Source organism: Ischnura elegans, chromosome 13 (assembly GCF_921293095.1).
Source record: "Ischnura elegans chromosome 13, ioIscEleg1.1, whole genome shotgun sequence".
Lineage (NCBI taxonomy): Eukaryota > Metazoa > Arthropoda > Insecta > Odonata > Coenagrionidae > Ischnura > Ischnura elegans.
Window position 1 is genome coordinate 3540354 of NC_060258.1, and position 15883 is coordinate 3556236.

Here is a 15883-nt window from a genome sequence, read left to right on the forward strand (position 1 = left end):
TGCAGTTTCGACGAGAATGCGCTCTTGATCTTGAAGCACTCATGAGGCATATTGGATCTCCATCAGCTGGACGTGGTTTCAGACAATCACATACAGGGGCTGAGTAAATCAGGACTGATCACTAAGACCATTTGATAACTAAAGAGTCATCAAAGTATAAAGTATTTGCTCAGTGTAAAAAAATAAAAAGTTTATATTTGAAAAATAAGAAGTACTTCTTTGCACCCAAAATGTTTTTTGCACTTCATGAGAAATGATGAAATATTTTGTCTATGGTGGAAACACCCAGTAAAAACTCTTTAAAAAATGTAACCCATTACATCCATGATGCATCCTAATTGAATACTGTATATCTCCGAATATAGTCCTCCCATTTTTTCCAATTATGTCCACGGAAAAGTAAGGGGGGGGACTATAATCGAGTGTAATCCAGTTTAGCATACTAAAGGTGACCATAAAGTTATAAATAACGGCATAATGGCTAATGTTCTCGTAGTCTTTCTATTTGAGTATATTTATGAGGATTATAATCGGAAATATTAGTAAATACTGCCACGTTTTACCAGAAATTAAGACAATTTTTACCACAAATGTTGTAAAGATACGATACTTCCGATTCAAATAGCATATCGAATATGCGTTTTCATGGAATCCATCGGGTAGCCGTCAATTTTTCTTGGAAAAGTATTGTTAGAATAATTCAATCGACACTGATCACTTAATGACACAAAACAGTAAATAATTAAAATGAAAACTAAACGCACACTATCATCACATTAATCGAGCACTAGAATTGAATCAATAATATATGTACCCGTCGCTCATTTAATAGTTACAAGATTTAAATAATTGCGAAAAATAAACAGATAAAGTGAACCTTTCGTGACGATTTAGCATTTCATTGCGCCCATAGCTACTATACATCCATGTGCCCGTGCGGTTCGTGTTTACAACCACTGCCTTTACCGCCTTCATAGAACAAGAATGCGCAATAGGTGATGCATTTGTTTCTGAAAAGGCGCCATCGACGACTTTAAACCAGAAGCGCCGGCATTACTGCATTTGATCGCAATCCAGTGACTCAGAATCGAAGGTGTGATCAATTTATTGAGGAATCCATTCAATTCGCCAGGGTAAGTAGGATCAATAAATTACGTCACATAACGTTTTGCAATTATTTCCGCGATATTTTCTTTATGAAAAATAATTTTACGTTCAACAGTGAGGTGATGGATCAAGTAGAAAGATGAGGATCAATCCTGCGGCAGATTAGAGGCCATCAAAGACAGAGTTTCGATGCCAATTTCAAAATCGCTGTTGCAGAATACGCCTTAAATCATAGTACTCACAGCGCTTGCAAAGCGCTAATACATCGCGGAAGTCATTTCGGGGGTCTCGATGCGGCAGATTCAAAGAATTAGAGGAAAATATCATTGAATTTGTGTGCAAATGCGGAGCAGAAGCTCTTTGTGTAGCTTATGCAATGATTTGCGACGAGGCATTGAATATTGATATCATATTTTTTTCAGTTTTAATGTTTGTTGGAAAAAGTTTATTTCTTAATTTTATTACTTTGATATTTGTAAGTCCTGTAGTTTAATTATTTTGCTTAGCAGGCATTTGATGGCAATATTTTTATAATATTTATAATTTATTTAACACATTTTTATTTAATTTCCTAAATTCTTCAGCTCACTTGGATTTGTGATGACTTGATGGGTGTGTTACACTGGATCTAAGGAAGTTTCAGGGCCAAATGCAATGCTGTTTATGGGCTTTAAGTTAAAGCTTATATATTGACATTGTCTGTAGTCATTTGGAAATCAAAAATATTAATAATTTGTGAATGTTTAAAAAATACAATAGCCTTGGATGGTAAAAACGTTTTCTCTTTTCTTCATTACATCTGGTTAAGCAACTATAAATTACTGATACATGCAATGGATCACAACATGTTTTAGGTATAGTTATTTTGTTGTGATGGAAAATATGTGAACAGATTTGTTCTTCATCTTCACAGAAAATAATAGTTTTTCTCGACTCCAGAATCTTAACTTGCTAACCACAGAAAAATTGCCTTCCTTTGCATTTTAAAATTTTTCCCAAAACTGAGGTCTCAAAATTAGGGGGGGGCTATATTCAGACGGGGACTATATTCGGAGATATATGGTATATAACAAACATAAAATGACTAACACGCAACATTCAAAAAAAAGTTTCTTTCTCATTCCAATACTAATGAAGACCATGAATTTATTTCACACAAGCATCCACGAACAACTTCAGTTTCATGTCAATATCTCTGGTATGATTTTCTACATTCTTTTAAATTTGTTCCATCTTCTTCAGATTTCCTGATTTCGGATGTTTTACATTTATTTACCTAAATCAACATTTATGTCACTGGCTATCCCTTGCTTCGAATTTTTCTTCCTATCGATTCATCCAAGCAAGAGTGATGAAACTGTGATGCTGTCATCAATGTGACAGCAACTCATTTCCAAAGCAAATGATTTTAAACATAGTGCCTTCCAAGAGTTTCCCAGGTTCCATATGGGAGAAAGATATAAAATCAGGGGGCACAAAACTCTACAAGCTTGGAATGAATGACAGAGGGGTATACTATCACTATGCGGAAGCCAGGAACAGGAGTGAACCAGTGATGACCTGGACTTTAATAGAATAGGCTATTTCAGTGTAATTTCAGCACACATCGCCAGGATTTGAATTCCCTGCCAGCGCTTCATGGGTTGCATATTTCAAGAGGAGACACCTAATCATACAATGTAAAATAACAAAATACATGTCAGCGAGCAATGAAGTGTCAGCTGAAGAAGTATTGCAATCAGCAATGACCTTTCAGGAGCAAACAAAAAGCCATGTCTCCAAATATAATAGGGATTTCATAATTAAAATTAATAAGACCGGGTGTCCGTAGATGAGGATATAAAGGGAAAGCTCTCCAGAAAGGAAAATATTGTTCGGGAAGCTCTTCAGAGAGTGACCTAAGTAACAAACTCATATACAGCGCAGTATGCTATTGCAGTCCCAAGAAAACTGCTTCCTTAAGTTTTTACTGTCCATGCCAGAACCTGGAGGTGATTTAAGTCCATGAGTGTGTGAAGAAACTGGAGAGTGAATTTTTAAATGTATCTGTTGTGCATTCTAAATCTGGAAAACTTACGAGAAGGTTTTATTTCAAGTTTTGTAAAATATGTTCTCAAGCCATACGTTTGCAACAATACATTTTTATTGCATATTGATTCCTGGGGGACAAACAAAAAGTTTTATTTACGATGAACTATTAATCGATGAGGGATGAGAACCGATAAGCAGGAAAAAAATTATAACACCCAAGTGCACACCCGTATGCCAACCGTGCGATGCATATTTTTATACGCAAGTAAGGCTGTTTATTGCACGAATTAAGAACTCCATCTTCCTCCTTCAAGAGAAAAGAGAGATTTCCTCATGTGAGGATGGAATACAAATCTATACAACCGTGCATAATGCATTGTCCTCACTAGCATACAATTACATGCAGTGTATGCCTCAAAGTTAGTAGAGAATAGAATAATTTTTAAAACCAGGAGGGAAATAGGTTTCCCTAAAGACTTAAAGAAACACAAATGCTAGTGCTCAGGTAGCAGTTTTATATAATTACCATGTTGCTTTTAAATTTTGTGCTTTTCGTTTCTTAAGACAATTCTCATTCAAATTCCTGTGAAGGGGCTAAATAATAAATGTAGAATGAAAAATTGTAGAAGGCAGAGCCTTTTCCAGTATTATTCAATTTTAAACTTTGGTGCATTATATTATGGAGGTATTTATTCCAATTAATGGTCTTTTATGCCGCAACAATTTCTCATGGGCATAAAGTCTGATTAAAGGACGAGAAAACTAAATAATATTGCTGCAGGAAAAAGCAAAGGAAGTGGAGGAAAGTGGGAGTCTGAAGAGGCCATGGAAAAGAAAAGGGAGAAGCTGACAAGCCACAGGAAAAACAGGACCATCAAACGGGCAATTACCTCAACCAGTGTGGGCTATGAATCAATTTAAGTTGGCCAAGTAGCATAGAACAGACAATTGAAAGTTCTCATGTATCGACAATTCATTCCCTATATTACACAGCTCTTGGAACCTAGCTATGTGGAAAGAAGGACTCAAAAAGAGAGAAGAGTAAGTTTGAGGGAGGAAAGCGTACCTCGACTATTACTAATTGGAAGAGGGAATAATGGTTGGCAGGGTAGCCGAAAATAGCTTTTCGGAGACTAAAAATTCCAACCAAGCATAAAGACAGAACTCCAACCTCCCGTCCAGGCTTCTACGTTTTAAAAGAACTTCAAACTATTTGTCTAGCTGTTAAACTATTCAAGCGTTGAGAACAACATTTCTTTCTTCATTTCCAAAATCCTATCACACACAAAATCTTAGCCTTTTAACTTCGAACTCAATATCTCGGGTCTATGGAATCCACTTGAATAGGACCTTGGCAACAAAATACATGGGGCATAATTTACAAAGCAACATAAATAAAGTTAAAAGGGCGTTTCCAGACAATGCCAAGTTAAATAGACTACTGGAAAAAAAACAAATGCTAGAAGAGCAATAGCAACTTTTAGCACTTGTAATGCTCGAACTTGATCACATAGGTAGATAGGTAAAAATCTTCCCTCAGGAGGAACCAGAGAAACTTTTCTATAGAGAAAGTATGTTTAGAATATTTGCTTTGGAAATGAGTTCCCTATACTTTGATGCCACCTACACAATGTTATCACTCCCACTTAGATAAATCTTGGCAACGTAGTGAACAATTCGAAGCAAGGGTTACCAAGTGACATGAATGTCAATTTAGTAAAAAAAAGTAAAATGTCTGAAATCAACATATCTAAAGAAGATGGAACACATTTCACACAATGGAGAAAATGGGAGACTAGAAAAACATTACAAAGATTACTGTTTCTGAGTCTTTAACCCTGGTCTTTCAAAATTAAAACATGATATGCTACCACTCGGCTAAATCGACCTTGAAAGCAAAATTTTATATTTAAATTCAACGTGACTGAATTTTTCATTTTCTAAATGCTTATTACTCTCAACATCGGGCATATATAGAAAAAACCCAAGTAACATTGACCATTGGGCCTCGGTTGGGGAACCGTAGTCACGGTTGGCTCATTGTGGGTGGATATGCCAACCAAATTCTGGTATTGGCCCAACGCAGATATTGTTCGTTGGCCCAACGAAACGGTTTATGCTGTTGGCCCAACGGAAATCCCCAACGATGGCCCTACGAAATGGATTATCATTGGGCCACCGTTGGGACATCATACCATTTCCTCAATTTACGCCATGAGAGCTGCAAACAAAATTCCGACAAGATCTTCAACGTAGAGATGGGCGAAATTCCATTGTAATCGATTTATCGTATCAAGTGGTTATCGGATCGGTAGCATCTATTCATTAAAAAATAGGATGGCATAGTCGCTTGCTTTGACAGTCAGTGCTACCGACTATGTGCAGGCATAATAATTATTTTACCTTTGATGTATCCAATTATACTTCAAGTTGATACAATCAAATGAAGATAATGCCAAACAAATGGTAAGCTTTACCTCATCTCTCATCATATCATAATGCGTCCCATTCACGTGACTTGGTAAATTAGTGGTATTCCTACACATAATGATAAATTTACTGCAATAACGACATGTCGCAGTTTTTCCCTAGTTTTTATGAAAAAATTTCCATAATTGACTTTCTAAGGGAGCCGTATAAATTTTTTCTTTCACTTGCATATCCAGTCTACTTGGATTACATTTCAAAATAACAATATAGCCACCGGCAGGGGCGCAGCTAAGAATTAAGGCTGGCAATATTGGAAAATTCTAATAAGTCTTGTAGAAATTCTTATAAGAATTCCGTAAGACTTACAGGATTCTATAAGACTTACACAAATTCTTATAGGATTCTATAAGTCTCACAGAAATTCTTGTAAGAACTCTGCATTTCTTAGAATTCTATAAGAATGTTGTGCGGGTCACATACCTTTCGGGTTTTTATCCAGCAGGCGTGTCACCATAACTTATTCTGGCAACTGATAATTATTTAAGGAATTCTACATAGGATAATTTTTGGAAATTATGTATAACTCTTTTTTAAGTAATGTTCTGCTAATTTTCTTGTGTTTTCAGCATGGTATTTGACATAAATGGTTCCAAGAAGCGGAGGCTTCTTTAATGCGACTTGTTAGTACATACATCCCGGAGGGCACATGAAAAATTGTAGACTTATAAGATCTGTCTGTTTCGAGTCTAACTTAACCGATGGAAGTTCGTTATGGGTCGTGAATAAGCAAGATGTATAATACGACTGCATACGTTCCAGGATACGGTTCACATGGTTCCCTAGCAACCTAACAACCAAGACTTGTTTGCTTGTTAGGGCTTTGTCTTTGTGATAGCAGCTAAATGAAATAAGTTGAGTGCTTCTAACAAAAATAAGGTATTGACCTCATTTGGTAAGTCTTACAAAACTGGCATTCCTAAAATCATGTTACCTTAAACAGATAGTTTCGTGGAATTTTAAACTTTTCATCATTAATTTAGATAGATCGATATGTATTTTTTTCAGATTGTGGCATATCTAGTATAAGTGGAAGTTTTAATGAAAACAGTATTTCTATGGACGAAGTGAGTGATTTAGTCCTCTCTGAAGAGAATGAGATTGAATTTGTATGAGTAAACCTAAATAACATCTGCAAAATTATTATTTTATGGAAAATACATCAACTATTATACTCAATCAGTGTTTCTGTGATTCCTATTAATATCCCTAAATCTTGCACTTATTAATCCAATTAAGTAAAATGGACTAAACTTAACAATTTCCTTACTGAAGACCAGAGAATAGGAATTGTGAAGGCAATTGAATCAAATAACTCAGGGGTGTACATCTTGCAGTGTGACATGTTTGAAATTAAGGAGTATTTCTTTGAACTACCTCTAAGAAGTGGTACCATTGGTATATTTGTAGTAAAAAAATTAGTACCTGGATGCAAATTGCAGTCCACCCAGATTTTATCTAAGTGTGTTTTGTTGCCCTACAAAGAAGATGGACAGTTTTTGTGAGTGCCATATTGTAATATGGAAAGGTGCTGTTGACATTGTCCTAATAAAATTTGTCCTAATTTGTGAAAATAAAAGTTGGGGACCTTCTGAACTGATATTGATTTTTTGTTTTCCACTTTTAACCACCGTAACCTTACTTTGTCCTATAGCATTGATTTCATTTTGATTTATAGGGAGTTAAAGGTAAAGATTCTATCTACCGGTATCATATCAAGGTAAATTAATTTAACTCTCATTCTATAAAAATGAGAAATGCCAGTAAAATATAGCTTTTGTTGGGAAACGGATGGCAGAAGGGCCAACGGTGTATCGTTGGAGAGGGGTTGGCCTCTGGTTGGGAATACAAAGGCCCGACTGTAATGCTCTGTTGGCCCATCATTGGGGAATCGTTGGTTGGGATACGGTTGGCAAGGTGGCCAAATCATACCATGGGCCAACCGCTGTGTTCCACCATCTGCCAACAGAGGGCCAACCAAAAATGTTACTTGGGAACCCTTCAACAGTATTGCTATCTAAGTATCTACAATCAAATAAAAAGGTTTTATCTTCTCTCTTGACATCACTTGTGAATAGTATCCCTGTCAGCCACTCCCGCTCCATTATCCTTGTGAAAAAAAGCAACTACGCAATAGACTTCAAACCACTCTTTGTGGTAAAGAAAAGCTATAATATAATTATGACATTTAAATAATGTACAATGCATTTTTTCCCATTGCTAATTCAATGAACTTGAAAAAGAGAGAACGAGGCCATTCACAAATTAAAACATTCATCAGTCAACATCAACGCACTCAAGCATTTCCAATGCTGAAAATCAAGCCAACACGAAGGTAAGACTTAATATTTAAATAAATACCTAGGCAAAAACAATGGTGAAATTACACAGTGCCATACCCTGCAACACAAAAACAATATTCATAATAAATTGATAATGATATTCACATGGAGATTGTAATTGTGAAGGTAAAATAATCAACAGTCAACTATTTATACTAAACCACTTTCAAATGTAAAACTCATTTCTATTACTTTCACCTCCCACATAAAATTCAAAACTATCTATATTGGAGGACACAAAAAATCCACACCACACTTGTCACAAGAGCTTCCATTAGTCCATTAAACTTCTGAATGAACATTATATTGATGGGAGAAATTTCCCACTCAGCTAATCAACTGCCTGTCACAAGCACCATTATTCTTATAAACACAATCGCAACATTACATTAGAATTCCAACCTGCTACCGTGATAAATTAAAGCTCCAATGCGATAGCGGCATTTAAATATTCTAGATTTTGTTAGCATTTTTTCCTATTGTTATGGCAATGAATTTGGCCGAGAGAGAGTGAGAATAGAAGCCATCCACACTTACACATTAACAATTATAACAAATATTATTATTCTCTAACATTAACCATAATAAGTACCACACACGAAAGACTTACTATTTAAATAAAACCCAAGACAAATAATGAGTGCTAACAGTTCCATACCTTATTACATAAAAACCATACTCAGAATAAATTGATAATGATACTCACTCGGAGATTGTGGAGGTTCAGTCCTGGGAAGCAAGGTTAAAGCAGGATGGGATGGCAAGAAAACCACAGCTTAATCACCAGGACAGTATCCTGAAAAGGAAAGAAAATAACCATGAACTAATACAAAAGAGTATCACAAAACAATCGCATTGGCAGTACCTTTCCTCTTCGTACAATAACAGTATATACAGCAACAACTGCGTAATATGTTGTCATCCTATGGTGAGACAAATTGGAAAGTTAAGATGAAATCCAGACAACCATATAATCAGGGCAGACAAATAGTCATTGCAGCAATAATTCAATGCAAACATGTTTGTATTATTAAGTAAGGAATTTGATCTGTGATTCCACCCTAATCAAAAATGGCTGACACCACAGGCAACAATTAATACCTTATTTTGAATCCACACAGAACACTTAAAGCAAATCACTGACCAATATTGACAAATATATTTAAAACATTTTCATATTATCACAGAAGAGTCTAATATGCCCACAAAACATGATAGCTGATTGATGGTACACATGAACCCTACTCTTGACTTCCAATATTTCATTATGATACGAAAACTTTTACCCCATCAAGAATTCATCATAGCACATGGTACATGTAAACTAAAGTACTGACATAAAACTAGCCAAAATCATTAAAATCCTCAATAAAAAACAAACAGAAATGAAGACACAACTAAGTAGCACAACGGCAAATTATAATATACTGTATTTGAATGAATATAGTCCCACCTTTTTTTTCCAAAAATACCCATGGTAAAAATAAAGAGGGGACTATTTTCAAACCTTTATTTTTCTCTTTTTTTCCTGTAACTCAAGCCTCAAAACTAGGGGGGGGGGACTATATTCAATGAAATACTGTAAGTAGGACTGATAAATACTATTATTACCTTCCAACATTAACTATGCTGAAGTTCTGCAAACCACAAGATAATACATTATGGGAAAAAAGGATGGCCATGGTATATATAAAATATAAATCTTAGTAAAAAACGAAGATCTAAGTAGACATAAAAGGAATCACTTCCAAAAAAATGCTTTTTATATAACCGCTAACAAACAGGAAAGCTGATAATAAATTGCCATGGATCAAACTTCATAGGCTATCCTATTGTATGAAACAAACAGTTGTCTATGAATGCAGACGATCACAATAACTCCACTACAAAACAGTTAAATACTCACCTTAGTATTAAAAAAAACTGAGAAAAAATTTTTTTGTACTTATAACAACAGATTTTTAACTCACATATGAGGCTAAATGACATAATTAGACTCTGAACACGCTTCCTTACACACAAATAAAACCACAAGCCCTCGAAAATCTTACAAGTTTTCTGATATATTAAATGTCATATCTCAATAGTCAAAATTTCCGCACACCACATACATTTAAGTATTTAAAAAACAGAATTTTATTGCACTAATAATCCATTAGTAATGGAATTTTAATATGATCCCTTGTAGAGTATGGAATGAGTGCTATCTTTGGCTCCAATAATACTGAAATTTTTGATTTCTATATAAATAACCTAAGAATTAAGAAATGATTGATAACTTTAAAAACAAAATAATTGGATTAAAGACTAAATATTGACAATCACATAAAATTTAGTCAATTCAATAACATCCAATTGATGGATATTGCGATATTGCATTACTTAATGATCACGAACATAAATTACATCTGTTCAAACTAAGCATACAGTTCTTGCCTCAACTTTTGCATTTATGAACAATGGAATCATTTTCATATTTTTCATGTCCCTACCATAAATGACATTGTAGCAATCTCTCGCCTCCATGCATGCATTTATTTTAACCATTTTTATCCATAGCCATTATTACAATATAAAAATTAAATCAAAATGTTAGCAAACAATTTGGCATATGAACTCCAAGCCAGAATTCCAACCATCATTTAAAAGTGAGGTAAAGAATATCTATCTATTCAATTACTTACAAAATAAATAACATCTGATGTAAATCATTTATACTCAACCACTGTCAAAATTTAAACGAACGTCTACCGCTTTCAGATCCACCAAATGAATTTAATTGTAACTGGTTTGGTAGTGACAAATTATCTACATCGAACTTCTTACATGTGGCTTCGAATGATGCATCACACTATTTAATGGCCGACCTACAGATGAGACAAATTTCCAATGAGATCCTCAACTGCCTGTCACAAGCCACATAATACGAGAGAACACAATTGCAACAATATACTAACTTCCAACCTCCCACCCTGATAAGTGACAGCATTTATATGCTGTTTAAATGTGTATAATGAAATTGGATTTCAACTGCATTTATTTGCATTAATAAATCAGTTAACTTCACCAAGAGAGAGAAAAGAGAAGCAATTTACACCAAAACATTCACAAGGCAACATCCATACTGCAACATTTCCCCCATCAAACGTTAAGGGCACCACGTAGGTAAGATGTTCTACTTCTACAAAGGAACTAAGACGAAAAAATCAACCAATTCCATGCACTGAGACACAAAAAACAAAATCATAAGAAATTGACAAGGATACACACTTGGAGATTGTGGAGGTTCAGCTCAAGGCAGCTAAGTTAAAGCAGGATGGTATGGCTAGATATCCACAGCTCAGTCACCACGAGAGAATCCTGAAGAGGAAAGAAGGTCACCGTATATTAATAAAATGGTGTATCAAAAAAAACATTCACAAAGGCAGTATCCCTCCTAATATCAATTTCAGATATGTCTAAGTAATGTGCCCTCGTCCAATGGTGGGACAAATTGTTACGTTGAAATAAACCATAGAGTACAATTTCATCTAGGCAAAAAAAGGTTTGGATCATTATGTAACGAATTTAACTTGTGTGCAGCTATGATCAAAAATTGGTTATTTACACCGCTGGAAAGAGATAATGCCATTTTTCGTTTAGTTTAGTTTATTACGGCCCAATATTGGAGACAAAATTTAAACCATTTCCTTAATATATCAGAGGAGACAAAATTTTAAGCATTTCCATATTATCACAGAGAGATTGATGATACACACGACTGCCTACTCATTTAGTCCTATAATTTCATCATGATACGAAAACTTTTACCCCATCAACAAATCATTGTAGCACACGGTATATTAAAACTAGAATACTGTCTTAATACGGGAGAAAATCGATTGAAATAGTTCGTAAAAACAGGCTGACATGATGACACGACTAAATAGAAACAGTGTAACAAACATAATACAATCGTAAAATATAAAAATCCAGACCTCCAGCGTTAATTACGCCTAGGTCCTGAAAACCAAAAGATTATACATTACGGACGAAACACGGTTCACCAAGAGATAAAATTGTACCGAGGAAAAATGTAACAATCATAAAATCACTCCCTTCCCAAATACAAACATAAAATAACCGCGATTAATTTGTTGGAAACCATGAAGTTGAACAGCTGTCAAATATTAACTAGTATAGCATTCATAAGTACGAAGCTAGAGTTGCTCGCAGCTCAGAAAAATCAAACCTTCCAACTGCCTACGAAACATCAACTGAACACGTTGGAACTACAACAGACAGATCCTTACCACATCAAATTACTTCACCAATTACGATCATATTCGTCAATAAAGGTCGATAACAGTTGCCCTCCAGAAGAAGAATAATAAGCCAAAAAAATATCTAATCAATGGCAAGAATACGTTTATTCACGACTGCTAGAAGCCTTTAAGTTCAGGCACAAGCAAATAACAGAAACACTCATTACATGGGTCATACAAACGAGAAATCCACAAGGAATTCTTTGTCCCATTACTTGTTTCACATGCATCGAAGTAACGTTGTGACTACTTACCGACACCTACACACAAAAACAGATTAAATTTTCGTAATTATTCCCAGCGAGGCATTTTACAAACAATGAATAAATTCCTATAGGAGTAATGGTTGATTAACGCATTGAATTACGCACTACTAATTTCAAGAATTATTCATAACTATGAGACGACTACAAATTTAAAATGCAACAACCCTTGATATCGTAGGAAGAGTAGTACAAATAGAACCGTCAGGCAATGTTTATCCTCCAAAATATTATGTCGAACTTCTTAGATATTATGAGACTAACGTAAACCATTTTCATTATTTCATCATTGAAATACGAATGAATAGCTGATAATACATCATCACGAATAAAAATATAAGGGTTATACTAGCGTACGAAACAAATAGTTGCCTTGAGTACGATAAAGTTCACAATAATTCCACGAGAAAAGAACAAAATATGCACCTTAGTGTTAACGTCATACGAGACCAAATCTTAATAACAATTGCCAACATTTGGAACATGGCCCACACTATTCACGATTCCTAGACTCCGGTCAAGTTTTATGTAGTATTGCTCTGCGCAATCCCTGAAAATTTCTAATTTGTACTCTAGGAAAAACATCGCAATCATAGCTCTCGACGTAGACTAGAAACAAGCTCGATTGACAAAATAAGGTGACGCCGTGTTGATAAACAAATGAAACTACGTGTATACACACGGATGTGGTTTCCTTCAGTGATACATCACTACATAGAAATTAAACAGAGGCAGGAATGTATTACTAAAATGCCGGCGAATAGTTAACACCAACATAAATCGGCACCGAAAAGTAACAAGACATGCGTTTTTCATTTCCATTGAATTCTATGTAAGCACCATATCCACTACTACGTACTTACGGCTACCCACTATTGAAAATTAACCATTTCACTTTTGAAATTCATAAATGCATACCTCAGGCCTTCGCCATTACTCTGTATAACTAAATATAACATAAATCATGACCATTCAAATCGTTAATGAAATAATCGCGACGTATTTCCAGTGATAGTGAAACGACAAAAGGAGTGATCAAGCCGAAGACATTATAGTTGAGTATCACCCGACATAACTGATCTATCTGGCTTAAACGAGAAGCACACGCTCTATATTTCGTAAGCTGAGGCCCTTGCAAAGTACGTATTCTAACACAAGAAAGAATTCAACAGTGAAAGCAAGCACGCAGTAAATGCACACGAAGCCATAACACAATCAAATATAAATCAAAAAAGAGATAAATTAGCAAACAAAAAGCAACTTCTCCCATTGCGGACAAAAATCATTTGGAGCAAGTACCCGGGCAGAGCACAATCATTCTAACTCTCCTGGAGCAGGAGTAGTGGCGCCAAAAACTTAGTTATATGACCTCTGATTAAAACTTCACTCCATCAAAACAGTAACATACATATGATTACTTGAACTTACTCAGGTTGGAATGCACACTCCCACAAGCCCTGATTGCGATGGAAGATGAAGAGCCCAGCGAGATGAATGCTATTAAAACTTCAGAAGAAGACGGCTCTTTCGAAGATGACAACGCGAGCGATGAGCAGGAAATGAGCTAATTTTGGCGCTAGCGCGCAAGTCAGGACAAGTTTCCAGAAGATTCCACTAGATAGCGGGCGAATTCAAATTTCCCCCACCTCGGCTTAGCTCACCCTCCCACAGGCCTACGACTTCGCTTCTGCCCCCCCTCAGAAAGAAATCTTGGATCCACCCCTGGCCATGGACGTCACCATTATTTCCGATGGGAGATCAATCAATTTATGTTCGAAGTCCACACACTTCCAAAAATAGAGCAGTAATTAGTGGCATCGCAATATTAACGAAAGGAATTTTTTTTAGATATTTAAAATCTTTTCATACAGTTCCCAGCGCCTTATACGTAAACTAATTCACCAAATTCGAAGCCTATCCCCACCCCTTCTTCATAAATACCTCCCCCCTCCACTCCCAAAACCAAGTCCCTCTTCTTCCTCGTGAGGATGACTCATTCAGGGTCACGAGCATCTTCCCACCCCAACCCCTTCCACTCCATCCCCACTCCATTGGATCGGAGCGTTGGAACGGCGACGACGCAGTTTCCCACAAAAGCGGTCTCTTTGCTGCAAGCGGGGCCAGCAAACGCGATCCACTCCTTCTCCTTACATTCTTGCCTCCCCTCTCACAATCTTAGTTTTTCTCTAAAGGCCGTTTTACACGGTACACGGAATTGCGCAGGTTAGAGCTGCATTAATTTCTAAAATGGCGTGGAATTGTGCGAATGCATGAACGAAATTAGAACAGGGGCTATTTTGCCTTCTCGCATCCACGCATTCTCGCATGTGTTCTAGCAATTCACCGCTTTACACGACGCAATTTTGATTGCGCCTTCACACGTACGTCAGACTGCGCAATTCCGTGTTCCGTGTAAAACGGCCTTAAGATTTGGGCTTAATGAATCAAATCAATTGGGTGATTCGGTTCACTGATTCCATCACATCTTTCTTGTGATTCTCATTTATTCGTTAGAATGCATAACTCATCAATCACGACAACGACTTCCTTGGTGGATGACGGAAGAATAAGCATTAACAAGGAAGCAAAGCTTCATGGCAATGGAGAATAACCTGATTATAGAAAGATCGCACTTGGAATACGTCACTTAAGTGTGGTACTCGTACGAGGTGGGACTGCGAGACGAAATCAACGCATCACAGTGGAGTGCGACCAAATTCGAGATGAGTTGTTATAAAGAAATTGCAGTGTTTCCGATATCTCAAACGATTTAGGAAGGGGATCTCTTCACGATCGTAGTGTGGACCATAAGCTAAATTTACATCGCAAATTTAAAGACAATTTTTTTCTAAGACGACGCGAAAATTCCTTCGCTTTCGGTCAAATTAATGAATACTGGATTATGAGACGAAAATAAAGGAAACGCTTCTAAACTGAGATATCTAAAATACCATTATTTCTCGTAATAAAAGGTGTGGAATTGGTGACTTTAATAATACAATTAATTGCGTCATTCATACGGAAAAATCATTGCATGATGGTATTTGTTCTATTGTTCCAAGCTAAATTTACTTACAGGAGACATCGCGAGAGTGATGTTAGGGATCTGATATCTTGGAAGGTTACAACAATATGGAAAAAAAACTTCAGGAAAACAATTGAATTAACAATCCGGTCGTTTGAAAACGTGTCTGGCTGAAATCAAGTGAGGATTAGTTTTCTTGTGCAAATGTTCAAAATGATATTGACATGTTGATATCAATTTCTGAAACTATATAAGCAAAGTATAAAATGGGTCACGGCTCCCTTCCACATAGGCCCGGGTTCGAGAGATGTTCGCACGTAAAGA

General features: G+C 36.1%; 1 protein-coding gene and 1 long non-coding RNA gene across 2 annotated transcripts in view; both read right to left on the minus strand.

The window, feature by feature from the left end:
* Positions 1-14191, minus strand: part of LOC124170254 — a 47678-nt gene extending 33487 nt beyond the window's left edge. Inside the window, exons 1-3 of the long non-coding RNA XR_006867386.1 lie at positions 13963-14191; positions 11238-11327; positions 8674-8763 (exon numbers count right to left, since the gene is read on the minus strand). This is a non-coding gene — a long non-coding RNA (uncharacterized LOC124170254). The remainder of the gene's footprint in view (positions 1-8673; positions 8764-11237; positions 11328-13962) is intronic.
* LOC124170234 overlaps positions 1-15883 on the minus strand; it is a 159474-nt gene that overhangs the window by 37580 nt on the left and 106011 nt on the right. The gene's annotated exons all lie outside the window — the stretch shown is intronic.